General features: G+C 37.8%; 1 protein-coding gene across 1 annotated transcript in view; it reads right to left on the reverse strand.

The window, feature by feature from the left end:
* Positions 1 to 17500, reverse strand: part of LOC136837895 (DE-cadherin-like) — a 385893-nt gene that overhangs the window by 101976 nt on the left and 266417 nt on the right.

Below are 17500 nucleotides of genomic sequence, written 5' to 3' on the forward strand. Positions count from 1 at the left end.
AACGTGGTGTTAGGCGTTTTGTCTTACTGTCCTTTACTTAGCAGACATTATATATATATATATATATATATATATATATATATATATATATATATATATATATATATATATATGTATGTATGTATGTGTGTGTGTGTGTGTGGGTGTGTGTGTGTGTCTGTATGTGTGCGTGTGTGTATACATACATATAAAATACAACGTAAAAACAGACTCCAAAATGTCAGTGATGTATCAAACCTTTTCCTCTCGCTCACCCCGAGAGGTTTTCCTTTCCAAAACATAAGACGTACTCGCTTAGGATCAACGTCAGCGCTGGAGAGATGAGGAGAAGAAACACGTAACGTGCAATAAATATATTTCAGAAAATATGGCCGCTTTAACATTGGCAGGTACAGAGATGTGATGGAAGAATTTTGGTAGTGAGATGGTACTGTCGTGAACCCGTCACTTGCAGAATCGTTGCATTCAGCAAATAGTTGATCATCTCAGCAGTTAATGTGATGAACACGCGATATTGGCCGAGTCATATGACCAAGTTGCTATGTGGGTACATGAGTTCGTGTGTTACAGAATCTCGATTTTGTGTCTAATTCTGCCCAAAAATTAGTTCGGTCGTTCATTAGCGGAACTAGAGCGAGATCGTGAAGACATTATCTTTGAGTGTGGCAAGCTCTTAGAATTGGCAGAATAAGGTACAGTTCAGACTCTTCGTTTTTCTATGTGAATTGTGGACTTATCGTCTTTTACCATATTTCAAGACATTTTTGAACTTGTGTGCAAAGTTCAATATACTTTTTTTTGCCCTTTTCAATATTCTATTTTATTGTGTTCTATATTTTACCAGTATGCTATTTACTCATGTATTTTAGACTTTTCATTATTATGTTTTTGCACTTGCATATTTTTTGTGGGAAGTTGTCATTAGTTGTGTTTAATTTTTTCGACAGATGTCATGGTTGTGGTGATGACTTTGTGGGCAATAACATGATGTTATCATGTTGGTGTGATCATAGAGAAAGACAGACGCAAACCTTTGCAATGTCTATTGTTTTATGTGGGAGACTTGAGACTAGACTTTACAAAGTCTATAATGGAATATGTGAGAATTTTTGAATTTGCAGGCTATTAGCCATAATCAGATTTTTAGTTGGACTGAGACTAAATCTTGAGTTAGATGTCTTCTTACTTGACAATTTCATTTATGATGCATTTTAATCTTTGCTTTGTTTATTCATTACTTGTTGGGTTGCTTTAAATAATAAATCTATTTTTGTAGGAAAGATTGAGTTTTCCTTATACGAACCATTTCATTTCTTTAATGTGGAATGCGAGAACGAAAGAGATCTTTGTGACATTCGAGAGAGAGAGAGAGAGAGAGAGAGAGAGAGAGAGAGAGAGAGAGAGAGAGAGAGAGAGAGAGGGGAAAGCCACGAGAGAGAGAGAGAGAAAAAAGGGCCGAACCCCCCCATCGCCTTCTGAAGACAGACCAATCGGTATGCTATGTGATATTCCTACACAGAATATTTTGTCTGTTTCCAAATGGCTTTACAGATAGAATTGGTGGCAGCGGTTAAGCAGAAATACTGTCAGTGTGTAAGTGAAAATAATAGCAGCGTGAAAGTGGAAATAATAGCAGCGTGAGAGTTTTAATCGATTTTTTTAAAAAATAGACTAATTGGTAACGTTGATGCCCAAGCCACAGACTAGCCTGGGGCGAGAGAGGAATGATTAGTCTTAGATGAGCGGGTGTGATAAGGTGTCGTGATTACGTGTTTAACACGGGGAATCTTTTTTTTCTGTTTCTATTCGAGTATTGGGAGTGGGGAATTGTGAAATAGATCTGGGTGATCTCTAGAGCAATTTTGGGGTTAAGGAAATACCCAAATAAGTGTGATTAGTGGCGATTGTGAGTTAATTAAGCATGTGGTGATTCAACAAAAATCACTCCTATCTTTTTGTCTGCTTCGTCTTCGAGATGGTGACGTCACAGGTTGTACAGAGCTCCGTTTTCTGTTAGCAGAGGGATAGAGCAAGTAATACGTTTTCTGTTCTTCTTTTAGGAGAGGGCTAACTTTCGCCTTTCTCTTGTTTTCTTTCGTTTCATTTTATGTTTTACGATCGCGGACGGTTGATAATTCACAAAATGTCAGATTCAGAAGCAAGGCTGTCCCAGTCGGTCATGACCCATAAGTTAACAAATTTTAATGCAGGCATTACAAATTTGATGGGAAATTAACACAGAATGTAGAAACATTTATTGAATCAGTTGATAATTATCTGAATTCTAGGAAGATTATGGGTGGCGCTGATGCTTTGAGAGAAACAAAGGCTTTTTTGGATCTAGACAAAGGAGACATTGGAGAACGAGCACGAGGTTTCGGGTTCAGAAAGTCTAAAACTTGGAAAGAACTTCAGGAATTCTTACGCACGTCGTATGGCGGAGTTGACCGCGAGTGCATTGTTCGGAACTTGCGTGCCCTTATCAGAACTAGGAAGGGTAATGATTCATTAATAGCGTACAGTGCTCACTTATTTGATGCAGTAGGTGAGATAAAGAAATCTATGATAAACTCTACATGGGTAAATGGAAATAATATTTCTTTAGATAATTTTGAAAAACTGCTACACTTTGCTTGCCTTTTAACGTCAGTCCCAGATATAATTACAGATAGTTTTGATAAAAGAATTGATAAGGACACAGATGAATATTTTTTGTTTGCACAGGTTAACAAAAACCTATCAAAATGCCCGACGCTAGACAGTAGTTTTGTGAAGGGAGGTGCTAAGATTTCAGCTACAGTGTCAAAACCGCAGAATAATGCGGACTCCTCAAATCTAGGAAATGATGCAGGAGCGAAATCATGTGCACGGGTGGAATTGAGGAAAACCTCAGAGAGATCAGTAACAACAATTCGTTGTTTTAATTGTGATAAATTAGGACATAGTAAATCAAATTGCAGAGTGAGATATTGTTCAGCTTGCAAATCTTCAGACCATGGATGGAGATTTTGCCCAGCCACAAAGAATAGAGAATATTCAAGGAAAACACGGGGTAGTTTTGTTAGATAAGACAGGAGAATTCCACATGATGCAAGTTCTACGTACACAAACGAACATCAGAATTTTCACAAGATGAGTTCGAAAGATGAGTACGAAGGACGGACACAGGATAATGAGCAATCAGGTCTTAGAATCACCAGAACCTAGGCCGATTGTACGTGGATTTTCTAATGGCATTGAAATTTCTATCTTCATTGATTCTGGTAGCTCAGTTAACTTAGTAAATGCTGACCTTTTTCACTCGAAGTTTCCAGAGTGGAAATTAGTCCCTACTAATGAGACAGTGTGTGACGTACAAGCGGGGAAACTGAATATTTTAGGTTCGTCATTTCTTACGCTTTGTATCGGCGAAAAGACAATAGTAGAATCATTTTTGGTCATAGAAGGATTAGCCTTAGGTGAAATGGTTTTGCTAGGACACCCTTCTTGCATGCATCATAACATCAACATTCTTACGGGAATTCAGGGGATTACAATAGGTGAGCCAGGTTGTTTTGTTCCATATATACACAGGAAAAAAACTTGTGAGAAACCTAAGACGCAGTCTGAGACATGTGTAACACAATCATTAGAGAGTGAAGACATTCCGCAAAAGTCTTTCAAAGGATTTTTGTTGGATGATATTGAGTTGCAACCGCGAGTTCCTACATTGGTTAGTGTCGATGAAAGAGAAAAAGTTTCCTTCTCAAGTATGCGTTGTTGAGGGAACCGAGAAATTCAAAGACGTTGTGAGTACGATGTCAGTAAATGAAGTTTCAGTCGCAGGCGTAACTACAGTAGAATTAGTAAGCTATCAAGACTCAGTGAAAAAATATCACAAGGGTACTTATGTAATTGATTTTGAAGAGTTTAAGGAAGAACATAAGATAGTGAGTTTTTGTGGAGACGGTAACATGTTTCCCAGCGAGGAGCTGCAATTCAGAAGTCAAGTTCTTCACGAACATTTGGCTAAAGCTGATTGTTCAGAGTATTCAGATAAAGTAGAGAAAGTGTTGAAAGAATATTTAGATATTATTGCTTTGAAGGGAGATAAATTAGGAGTTACAGATGTTTTAGAACATTCAATTCGCCTAGAGAAAGGTACAAATCCCATTTATATTCCAGCATATCGAATTCCCTTTAAGATCAGAGAAGAAGTAGAAAAGGAAGTTCAGAGGTGGGAATCGGAAGGAAAGATCAGGCCGAGTTCTTCGCCATATAACTTTCCTTTACTAGCGGTTCCAAAGAAAGACGGTAGTATCAGAGTTTGTGTAGACTTTCGTAAATTGAACGAGAAGACATGCCCAGATAGATATCCTGTAGCTTGTTTGCCTGACTTGTTTGTTGAGATCGGTGGCAAGAATATATATTCATCTATAGATCTTATGCAAGGGTTTTTACAGGTTCCGCTTTGCGAGAGTAGCCGTAAATATACAGCATTTTCGGTACCAAAGGGACATTACGAGTTTAATAGGATGCCTTTTGGATTACAAGGGTCCCCAATAACATTTACTAGACTGGTTAACACAGTACTTCATGGTTTGTTAGGGAAGTCGGTGTTTGTGTACATGGATGACATTCTCATATGCACAGATACGATTGAAGAACATCTAAAGGTGTTAAAAGAAGTCCTCAAGCGATTACGGTTCGCTGGATTAAAGGTCAAATTGGCCAAGCGTGAGTTTCTGAAGAGAAAAATTGTCTATTTAGGTCATGTTATCTCTAAAGAGGGAGTCAGAGTGAATGATGAGAAAGTTAAAGCCATTGTGAGTTTTCCAGTTCCCAAAACCAGGAAACAGATTCGTTCATTCCTAGGTATGTCGGGTTTCTTTCGCCGTTTTGTGCGGAATTTTTCTACAATAGCGTCTCCATTGACAGATTTGTTACAAGAAGACGTTAAGTTTGTTTGGGGTGATAGTCAGCAATTAGCTTTTGAGAAGCTTAAGAACGCTTTGGTGAACCCACCTGTTTTGAAGTTTCCAGATTTTAGTCAACCATTCACCTTAGTGACTGACGCGAGTCAGGAAGGTATAGGTGCGTGTTTGATGCAGAAATTTGAGGGAAAATTACACCCAATTGCTTTTTATAGCAGAAAGTTCAAAACATGTGGTAGTAACAAAAGGCTGATGTCAGTTGTGGACAAGGAGGCTTTCGCAGTCGTCTCTAGCCTTGTTCATTCTAAGATGTTGTTCTTGGGAAATAAAGTTGAGATTTTTACAGATCATCAACCATTGTTAGAGCTTTTTAATAAGCCAAATTTGTCGCCCAAGAGAGCGCGTTGGTTTTTGACATTGAGAGATTTTGATGCAAACCTCAAATACATTGAAGGTAAGCATAATGTGGTTGCAGATGCATTGAGCAGATATTTTCCAGTCGAGGATGAGGAGTGCAAACCGAATCCTGTGTGGGAGACGAGAGTAAACATTTGGTGTCTAATCTCTCTGATACTAGTAGTTCTGAGATATCGCATGTAGAGGACAAACACGTTTCTACAGTGCATACTTCAGCGAGAAATAGTGAGTCGGCAGTCTCGCGAGAGATTGTTGTTCGTGATATTGAGGGTAACGCTGTGTGTTATATTACGGGTGAAAATGTCACTTGGGACATAGGCTTGCTCGAACAAAAGCAAGATGAGGATAAATTGTTGTCAGATGCTAAGGCATTTCTTAGGGGAGTTTCACCGAAGAAAGGGTATAAGTTGCCTTTTTCTGGTCTAGAGTTGGAGAATAATTTATTGGTGAGGAAAGTTAAGTATAACTTGTGAAGTACTCGAAGCATGGGTGAAATTACACAAATCATCGTGCCAGAGAGTCTAGTACCACAAGTTCTAGACATTGTACATTGTAAATTTGGTTCTCCTCATTTAGGTGTGGACAAGACGTATGAAAACGTCAGGTCAAAGTTCTTTTGGAAAAATATGTTTTCCGCAGTGGAGGCCTTTGTGAAGAGTTGCGCTGTTTGCAATGCGAATAAGCCGGCGACGACGGTGTCGTGTCGTTTGGGTTCGTATCCCGTACCACATAGGCCGTTTCAGAGAGTGCATATGGATATTCTGGGTAACTTCTCAGAGTCCGCTTATGGTTATAGACATTTATTAGTAGTTGTTGACGAGTTAACTCGTTTTGTCGAGATTTTCCCACTGAAGTACAAGTCAGCTGAGGAAGTTGCTATAGCGTTCTTTAAGGGGATAATTTGTAGATATGGTGTTCCTGAATGTCTGATCACAGACAATGGTAGGGAGTTTATTAATAAGACTTTAGAGGGTCTTGCCAATTTATTGGGGATAAAGAAAGTATCTATAATCCCGTATAGACCTGAAGCGAATGGGTTATGTGAGAGGGCGAATCGGAAAGTAATCGAAGCTTTACGCATGACAGTGGGTGGTTCTGATACACACTGGGACAGATCTTTGGATGAAGTGCGATATAGTATCAATACTATGATGAATGACACAATTAAGATATCTCCAGCAGAAGCTTTGTATGGGTACAAGTTGAAAGGACCTTTTGATTTGTTACCAGAGCGAGTTCAGGGTGATGTTACGGTCACTTCGTTGATAAATACAGCGAGAGAAAGATTTGCACGTATCAGTAAAGAACTTGAACTTAGTTCGCGAGCAATGGTAGAGAAAAGTAACGCGAAATCGAGGGGGGTAGCTTTTTCGATGGGTGATAGAGTGTTTGTTAGAGTGAATGTTCGGAATGATCTGAATTATAAATTAAGTCCGAAGTTCCACGGACCTTTTGAGATTGTAGAGATCAAAAGAGGGAATAGATTTGTAGTAAAAGATGTAAATACCGGTGTGACGAAATTAACTCATATTTCAAAGTTAAAGAAAGTTGGGATGTAATGGAACGTTTGTATATAGTCTGAGGGATAAATGGGTTGATATTTGTATATACTGTATATAATACTTTTTTTGTTTTTGTTTTTGTCTCGGGTTCATTTTTTGATGAATTAGGAAATAGGAGAAGTAAAAGAGCAGCACCTTTAGTTCTTTTAGGTGTTGGTGTGATTGCTGCGATTGGAGCGATGTCCATTGGGAGTTTAGTCAAAGTAGCAGAAGTTCAAAAGACTTAATAGCTCAAGGGAAACAGTTAAATCAGTTGCAAGAGAGTAATAAGAAATTGAGTAATAGTTTTGAAACAATGAGACGTTCTTTGAATGATTTGTCAGTTTCAGTGGAAGGTTTGAAAGAAGACCTTGATGTGACAATTGCATTCCTTACGATCCAACATACCGTTCTTAATGTTGAGAAAGAAACTGATTCTGTAAGGACAGAAGTGGAAATGCAAGTTGAAGCAATTATTGCTGCAGCAGATGGTCGTGTGTATGGTGACATGTTACCTTTGGGATACTTAGAAAATGTTCTAAGGAATTCCGCTTATCTGCATGGAGCGAAAGTATTGTTCACAGGAGGAGATTTGTATTTATATTATAATGTTTTGAGGGTGAGATTGTCTGATCGGGGATTGATAGTATACGTTCCTGTCAGTACGATGAAGCCTTTTGTTACTTTTGTTATTAGACCTTTTCCGAGTGCTTTTGGAGACTTAGTAGTGATATGGAAGGGATTAGAGATCATGTTCATTTTGGGAGATCAATATCAAGGTTTGGGAGTTGATTATAAGACAGGTTGTACCTTGGTTAGGGAGAAGTATGTGTGTGACAGTAATGTTTTCCAGTTGCAAGTTGTATCTGTGGGTGGTTGTGAATTGTCTTTAGTTCATAGACAGACTCCGACTGAATGTGACTTTATAGTTTCCACGTGAATACCACATGATCACCACCAGTACTCTAACTGCCCTGTAATGCAAAGAATGCTCCCTTACGACGATGTGCCAGAGTAACCAGAAGACGACGTTCGTTCTTCGAGGGTCCAAGCTGTTCGACTCATCCTGCAGAATCCTGTCTACGGACTTTCTCGTACTTAGCCGTGCTGTGTTCAACAGTTCCGAGAAGATAATTATGCGTCATATGCATAACAATCACGATATAGTTCCAGTGCCTTCGACAGAGATACCGGTGACTGTCCCGCCGATGGAAGAGATCGAGGATACGTTCATGGTCGAGTACCGTGAATATTTGTTGCCAGCTGTCTTATTAATTTTAGTGGCTGTTTTTCTGATAGTTCTTGTTATGGGAGTAGTAAAGCTCATTTGTGCTTGTAAGACTTCACGCAAGTGCTCTAAGACAATACCCCCAGTAGATGTGCAAGTACGTTATGAGGGCAGTACCTAATGCTGTAGTTCAGTAGACATTGCTAATTGAGCATAAGCCCTATCTGTTATGTTTTATACATATGCTTTTGTTTTAGTTTGCCGTTAAGGAGAGCGAGACGCTCTTATGGGGTGGCCGAGCACTATTTCAGAAAATATGGTCGCTTTAACATTGGCAGGTACAGAGATGTGATGGAAGAATTTTGGTAGTGAGATGGTACTGTCGTGAACCCGTCACTTGCAGAATCGTTGCATTCAGCAAATAGTTGATCATCTCAGCAGTTAATGTGATGAACACGCGATATTGGCCGAGTCATATGAACAAGTTGCTATGTGGGTACATGAGTTCGTGTGTTACAGAATCTCGATTTTGTGTCTAATTCTGCCCAAAAATTAGTTCGGTCGTTCATTAGCGGAACTAGAGCGAGATCGTGAAGACATTATCTTTGAGTGTGGCAAGCTCTTAGAATTGGCAGAATAAGGTACAGTTCAGACTCTTCGTTTTTCTATGTGAATTGTGGACTTATCGTCTTTTACCATATTTCAAGACATTTTTGAACTTGTGTGCAAAGTTCAATATACTTTTTTTTTTGCCCTTTTCAATACTCTATTTTATTGTGTTCTATATTTTACCAGTATGCTATCTACTCATGTATTTTAGACTTTTCATTATTATGTTTTTGCACTTGCATATTTTTGGGGGGGAAGTTGTTATTAGTTGTGTTTAATTTTTTCGACATATGTCATGGTTGTGGTGATGACTTTGTGGGCAATAACATGATGTTATCATGTTGGTGTGATCATAGAGAAAGACAGACGCAAACCTTTGCAATGTCTATTGTTTTATGTGGGAGACTTGAGACTAGACTTTACAAAGTCTATAATGGAATATGTGAGAATTTTTGAATTTGCAGGCTATTAGCCATAATCAGATTTTTAGTTGGACTGAGACTAAATCTTGAGTTAGATGTCTTCTTACTTGACAATTTCATTTATGATGCATTTTAATCTTTGCTTTGTTTATTCATTACTTGTTGGGTTGCTTTAAATAATAAATCTATCTTTTGTAGGAAAGATTGAGTTTTCCTTATACGAACCATTTCATTTCTTTAATGTGGAATGCGAGAACGAAAGAGATCTTTGTGAAATTCGAGAGAGAGAGAGAGAGAGAGAGAAAAGCCAGAGAGAGAGAGAGAGAGAGAGAGAGAGAGAGAGAGAGAGAGAGAGAGAGAGAGAGAGAGAGAAAAAGGGCCGAACCCCACCATCGCTTTCTGAAGACAGACCAATCGGTATGCTATGTGATATTCCTACACGGAATATTTTGTCTGTTTCCAAATGGCGTTACAAATAGTTTTTACCTACAATCTTCGACTCTCATATCAAAAAATGTCTGGAAAAATATAAGGAGATGACAGGAGAAGATACGACTGACTTATCGCACGTTGGAATTACAGTAGACATAAGAAGTCGGTGAAGAGCAAAAGCACTGCGAGGTGATGACTGAAAGGAATGGAATATAGAATTTAGGCCAAAGGCCAAGCGCTGGGACCTATGATGAGGTCATTCAGCGCTGAAACGGAAATTGAGACTAAAAATGTTTTGAAGTTGTAAAAGGAAGAAAAGCTCGCACTCTCACTATGAAGCAACTGTTAGGAGAGGGTGGAAAGTCAAATGAAAGAAAAACAATATGGATGGAAGTACAGTTAAAGGAATGATAAGGGTTGCAGTCAGGGGCCGAAGGGACGCTGAAAACAACCTTAAGTAATGCCTGCAGTGCACCGTGAGAGGTACTAATCCCATACTAGGTAAAGCGATGATGATAATAACAGAAAAAAAAAAAAAAGAATAAGTAAATAAACTGACACTAATAAATGAGAAAAAACAGATAATGCACAAAATACCTTAGAGGTTCCATAAGTGACCATGAAAGCAGTCTTTGCTTAATAGGTGCTTGTGTTCAAGTTCAAGTACTGAAGAAAGAGGCTTACAAAAAGCACTTTCCTGTCTATGAAGAAGTGACCATTTATTATTTTACTTCGATTCGCTGACTCCAGAATAAAACGCCTCTTGTCTGCTTCATTTTTTCTAAGTGTTCAAGAGTCAAATGCTGATTAGATATTTGTTAGTTCTACCACACATATTAATAGCCTGGGACGAACATCTTAGCTTTTAAAGGACTGTAAACAAATGCACTCTGAATCTAAAAACAGTCTAAATATCCCGAAACATAGATGAAACCTTCAGGAATCGTGGCAGACGCGACTGTGTGATTTAGCTCCCGAAGTCCTTTATTCCTCACACCGCAGACTGTGGTTCAGTCTTCCAGAGGATGTTGTGCAATTGGAACTACTACCCTGAAACAGTTCTCCTATTTTACTAATTTACTTACATTTAATATTTTTATTTATTAATTTGTTAATTTAATGTTTCTTTTCTAATACCTGATCTCTTCTTTCTATATTTCCTACTACCTTCGGTTACCACTTCCAAACGAACACCATGTTCTTTGGAAGTTTGAATTTCAAGTCTATGGCCAATGTGGGCTAGTTCCATGTGCAGGGTTCATGTTCTTCTGAATAATAATAATAATAATAATAATAATAATAATAATAATAATAATAATAATAATAATAATTGCAACGTTTAATTTCCTTATTGTGAAATGGCGTTTACAACCAAACTAACCACAGATTCCAGCCTATAAGTAAAGCTAAAATATTTCGAAGTCTTAACTTAGATCTTCGACATAGTTTGCATGCACCACTTGTTAGGTGTATAATAATCCTAAGCTGATCAAATTAATGAGAGAACATTACTCAGAATTGGAATTGGCATGTAAAATTTAGGCCAAAGGCCAAGCGCTGGAACCTATGAGGTCATTCAGCGCTGAAAGGGACATTGAGAGTAAAAACGTTTAAAGGTGTGACAGGAGGAAAGCCTCGCAGCTTCTCCATGCAAAAAGAGAATATGAATGGAGTTACAGTAAAAGGAATGAAAGGGGTTGTAGCTAGGGGATGAAGGGACGTTGCAAAGAACCTTAAGTAATGCCTACAGTGCACTGTGTGAGGTGCACAGACGGCACTAACCCCCTAGGGAGAAGAATACTACTTACTAATAATAAAATCATCATTGTGAAGTAGGATATTAACAGTGCATTATCAAAATGAGATCGCTATCTATTCCAGTTATCAATTTCCTATTCACATATGACAGCCGATGATTCAGGGATAACTTGGGCATTGAAGTGGCATCAAGCAGACTGAACTAGCATTCATTTTCTTATTTGTTTGTTGTGCTTCTATTTCTACTTTTATCAGCTTACGTTTTATCTTGGAGAAAACAAATTTCATCAAAAAGTTTGATTAATCTTCTGTAATTTCGTAACAAGTGAAGTTGGAATTGATTTATTATCATTACAGAATCCTTCCATTTCTTTTTGCAACAATATTCAGACAGGCCAGTCTGTGATTGGGTTCTTATGCAATGTTAAGAATGGGTTCTACTTGAAGAATCTTATCCAGAATATTACCTATGATTTCGTTCATTAACCCCAAGTCCTCAGACAATGGAGTGTTTCCAAAATGGGTTTGGAATCATTTTAGGAGATAAATATTCCCAACTGAAGCCAAAGGTAAATAGCTTTCTCGGTATTTTGCGTTATGTGAAATTGACTAAAGTTTCGTTCACTAACCACAACAAATCCTAAAACAATGGAGTGTTTCCAAAATGGGCGTGGAATCATTTTAGGGGATAGATATCCCTAAATATCTTTCTCGGTATTTTGCGTTGTGTGATATTGACTAAAGTAGCTGAGATATAGCTGAGAACATAGAATTACCAGAACTTCATCTGCACTGTCTTACAAAACACTTAGAGAGGGAAATGAAGGCTTTTAGTCCCGGGCCGTGGAAATGGGGGAATGTGTTTCACATGAAAATATAGGTATTACATCCCACGCGTTTAAGGATACAAAGCGGGATGAAACGGCATTCAGTGCAACTAAAGAAAAAATGACACTTTTTTTTTTTAAGTAATTTGTATTTTTCCTAACATACAAACTCTCGGTCTTTACATATGGGTCTTTTACATATGAGATTAACTTTCCCATAGGTAAAGACCTCAGGTTTGTATGTTAGGGAAAATACAAATTACTTTTAAAATTTGTCATTTGTAGTTTAAGGTTTGTGCTTGTTTGTTTGTTTTGTGTGTGAATTTTTGTCACATACCTAGTAATATTTTTTTTTCAGGTTTGTATGTTAGGGAAAATACATATTACTTTTAAAATTTGTCATTTGTAGTTTAAAGTTTGTGCTTGTTTTGTTTGTTTTGTGTGTGAATTTTTGTCACATACCTAGTAATATTTTTTTACATCCACAAACATTAATATCCATGTCGCCGAAGAGTAAACGAGAGAAAGGGCGTGAGGGCTAAATGGATATTGGGACGAAAGGGGCCAGTTGATGAGGCATGCTTCTCCCTCCCCTCTGATGGGGGAAGACGGGAAGAGGGTTGATGGCTCTGGGGAAATTTCTCTTGAGGGGGAAGTGGACTCAGCAGAGAGGAAAAAATAAAAAAAAGTCAGGCTTCTGAAACCCAAAGGAATTGCTGAGCTCTTGGGTTGAATAGAAGACGAAGAGGCTGCTTAGTTATTAACAAGAAAATGAGCCCTCTTAAAAAAGTTTTAATGCTTAGTTTTGGCGTTAAAGAAGAGGGCCACTTATTAGTTACCTGTTTGTACTTGACAAAATTACGACAGGAGTTACTGCACTATGTTTTTCATGGAATACATAATGATATGAGAAACCTTAATATAAATAGTTCTCCCCACGGCCGCCAGGAGACCTGCACCGAGCGACCCCCATAGCGAACGAGCGAATCAAAATTCCGCATCTGAGGTTCGAAATTCTTCCATTCATCCCCAGCACTACAATGCCGCTCGCACGCAAGACGAGCCCCGAACATCAGCATGGGAGAGAAGGCTCCGCCGGAGATGACCTCCCCCGGGCAGCCAGTCATAATTCAGCACCAATCAAGACCCCCTATAAATACTGACCCAAGCGCCTTGTTCCTCCAGATCTTTCTCAACCACATCCAGAGGATGACCAACGAGATGGTCAAAACATGTCGACGGTACCACAACCTGAAGTAAAAGAACCTGAATCCAGACCACGAAGGATTCCACAGATTTCTGATTGAATATTTCAGTAAAAGACTTCCCGCATTCCACACACTATCCTTTTCCAGTATGAATATTGGCCGGTTGCTGACCAACATCGCTGAGCCTGAAAAGTGAATTATAAGGAAAACAGAAAAGATTCTGTATAAGATAAAATCGCATAATACAGCCATCCTTTTTATTATTATTATTATTATTTCTGAATTACCGCAGTTAAAAAGCTAAGAATACCTTGGTTTAACCAGACCACTGAGCTGATTGACAGCTCTCCTAGGGCCAGCCTGAAGGATTAGATTTATTTTATGTGGCTAAGAACCTATTGGTTACCTAGCAACAGGACCTACAGCTTATTGTGGAATCCGAACCACACTATAGCGAGAAATGAATTTCTATCACCAGAAATAAACACCTCTTATTCTTCATTGGCCGGTCAGAGATTCGAACGTGGGGCCAGCAGAGTGCTAGCTGAGAATGGAACCCACCTTCCAATGAGGAACTAAATTACCGCAGTGATATTTTCTACATCTGCTGCCAATATTGCTGACAGTGATATTTTCTACATCTGCTGCCAATATTGCTGCAATTTCTGCTACATTTACTACAATTAGCCGAATTTGCTCAGATCTGTCAAATGAAAAATCAAACCAATTTTTTTTTTTAAACAACACCATAAAGTTTCAAAATTTATCTTCTTCTTTATATTCAGCTTGGTAATTCTAAGCTGGCTGTCTGCGATGAGCTAGCCTATGGCAATTGACGTTTTCCTATGTTATTTTACCTGTTGAACAAGAATTTATTTAAAATAATATTTTGTCGATCGGCTGTAACTAAAATGTAACTGACCCTTGAAAACTGCACGTCTGTACCAGTGTGGCGCACACAGCTCAAGGGTAAATTACAGTTTAGCAGCAGCCAACTGACAAAATATTACCTTAAACTCTTGAAAAGCAAGTAAAATAACTTAGAAAAAGATCAATTGCCATAGTCTAGCCCCACTGCACACTATTCGAAACTTTCGTAAACGGGAAACAAAACATTACCATTTCCGCTTTCAACTTGGGTGGCCTCTATACGTTGCCATGGCAGAATGGTGCTGCATGCCTTATCTGCATTTTTAAAGATTCCTGGCAAGCTCATATGTTCTGGCAAGAGGTAATTACTTTAAATTCTTGTTCAGCAAGTAAAATAACTCAGAAAAACGTCAATTGCCAGTCTCTCGCAGCTCTTGCTAAGTGCAGAAAACTGACAGCTGCTGATTGGTGAACCGAAAGCTAGTTCATGCGTGTTAAGGCTTAAAATCAGTAGTAATAGTAATGAATGAAAAGTGCCTTTGGAACAGCTCCCACTATCCATTTATTCGCCCTTCTTTTTAGGCTTGTTTTTCGTGTTCCAAATGACATATATAACAGGAAATACAACAATAAGGTACCAAAACCTTTTCCCAAGTTATTTACCCAACCAAAAACCCCGAATTCCTAACGGGTCCCCCTTACCTTTAGCTATTCTTGAAAGGGTTTTACCACACCAGTTCTAAGATAATTTACAGCTTAATTACAGCCAAGCAACAAAATATTACTTTAAATTCTTGTTCAGCAGGTAAAGATCTATAGAAAAACATCAACTGCCACAGCCTAGCTCACTGCGGACAGCCAGCTTAGGTCTACCTTCAACTTTACCAATTTCTCAGTGGGATTGAGGTTTCCCATCAGCTTTCAGCGATAAAGTTTCAAACTTTATATTCTTCTTTGTCTTCAGCTTTACCATTTTATCTATGGTGTTGCTGTTTCCTATTAGCCCTCAGTCATAAAGTTTCAAAGTTTATTTTTTCTTTTTCTTCAGCTTTACCATTTTCTCTGTGGGGTTGCTGTTTCCTATCAGTCTTCAGTCATAAAGTATCAAACTTCATTTTCTTCTTTGTTTTCAGCTTTACGATTTTCTCTAAGATGTTACATTTTCCTATCAACCTTTTGTCATAAAGTTTCAAACTTTATCTTCTTTGTCTTCAGCCTTGCCCATTTTCTATATGGGGTTGCTGTTTCCTCTCAGCTTTTAGTCATGAGGTTTCAAACTTTATCTTCTTCTCTGTCTTCAATTTTGCCTAATTTCTCTATGGTGTTACTATATCCTATCAGCCTTCAGTCATAAAGTTTCAAACTTTATGAACCTGTCATTTAACATATAATAATTTGTTCTCTAATAAGCTAAACATGTTTTCGTGCAAGGCAGGATCATTAATTCTGTCGGCAGGATCATTAATTCTGTCGGAGTAAACAGCGGACAATGAATGGGTCCATTACAGGAAAAGAAATTAGCAGATGACTGCAGCGTGTCCAGAGCTAATTGAGTAAATAAAACGTCAGTTGCTGATAATGGACCACAAGATATAAATATTCGCGCAGTTGTTCGTACTCGTATTTCTTTGGCGAGAAATTCCGGAAAGGGAACTGATTCTGTATTTACATGGGATTTGCTCAGGGCTGTTCTGACTTTTTGTTCAGGCATATCTACGGATTTCTCTAATACATATATACATAAAGAACAGACTTTTTTGTTTATAGCTTTTCAAATGAGCTCCAGCATGATATGGTAACTTTAGTACGTAAACTCTCTCTCTCCCCTATATATATACACTCTCTCTCTATATATATATATATATATATATATATATATATATATATATATATATATATATATATATATATATATATATATATATATATATATATATATATATATATATATATATATATATATATATATATATATATATATATATGTGTGTGTGTGTGTGTGTGTGTGTGTGTGTGTGTGTACACAGTTAGCACAGAACAGAATGTGGTGCTCTGAGTTCCTATGCATCACCGTGGGTGCCACAGGAAATGATTGCTTGACTGAGTGATATATACAGTATATGTAAGTATATATATATATATATATATATATATATATATATATATATATATATATATATATATATATATATATATATATATATATATATATATATATATATATATCAGAGGTGACTCAATCATTTTTTCGGTATTTTCAGACAAAATATAATTCTGTAATTCAATTCACACATGTACAGATTTGAATATATATACACAGTGAAGTTGTGTGGTTATTTTGTGATCATAAATACCTGTACAGAAGCAAAATACTTTTCTGTCCTTCTTCCTACCCACGCGCACACACACATAAACACGCATCCAAACACACATAAACGAACACACACACACACACACACGTACACACAAAATACAACCATCACCAGAATTGTTTCCAGGTCTTCCAGAAATTGTTGCTCACTTAACATTATTCCCCAAAAGAAATGGGTAACGAAAATGAAACACCATGCTTTGCCCTTGTTCTCTTAATGAATGAGAACCTTTGACTTCCTGTTTTATGGAAATATTACCCTTCTCTTGATTAAGCACCTGTTCTTTTATCGTCTCTTTCCTGAGATTTGAAAACTTGCATTTCATCAATATTTCACCCATAATTAAGTATTAGTGAGCTAGTCAATTTTCAAACTCAATTTTCGAACTATATTCTGACTCCAGTTTCGTAACAGCCATTAAACTAATTATTATTAGCATTATTATGAAATGCAATATGAAATTTAGGCCAAAGGCGAAGCGATGAGACATGAAAGGTCATTCAGAGCCGAAAGTCAAATCGAGAGTGAAGATGTTTTTAAGATGTAACAGGTGGAAAACTTCTCAGTTGCACTCTGAAACAATTGGTAGGAGAGGGTGGAAAGTAAGATGCAAGAAAGAGAATAAGAATGGAGGCACAGTAAAAGGAATGAAAGGGGTTGCAATTAGGGGCTGAAGGGACGCTGCAAAGAACATAAAGTAACAATTGTTGGGAGAGGGTGGAAAGTAAGAAGAAAGAAACAAAATATGAACGGAGGTTCAGTAAAATGAATGAAAGGAGCTGCAGGTAGGGGCCGAAGGAACGCTGCAAAGAACATGAAGTAATGTTTACAATGCGCCACGTGAGGTGCACTGACAGCACTACCCCACAACAGGAACTAGCATTTTTATTGTTGGTGTTGTCC

Source organism: Macrobrachium rosenbergii, unplaced genomic scaffold (genome assembly GCF_040412425.1).
Source record: "Macrobrachium rosenbergii isolate ZJJX-2024 unplaced genomic scaffold, ASM4041242v1 13875, whole genome shotgun sequence".
Lineage (NCBI taxonomy): Eukaryota > Metazoa > Arthropoda > Malacostraca > Decapoda > Palaemonidae > Macrobrachium > Macrobrachium rosenbergii.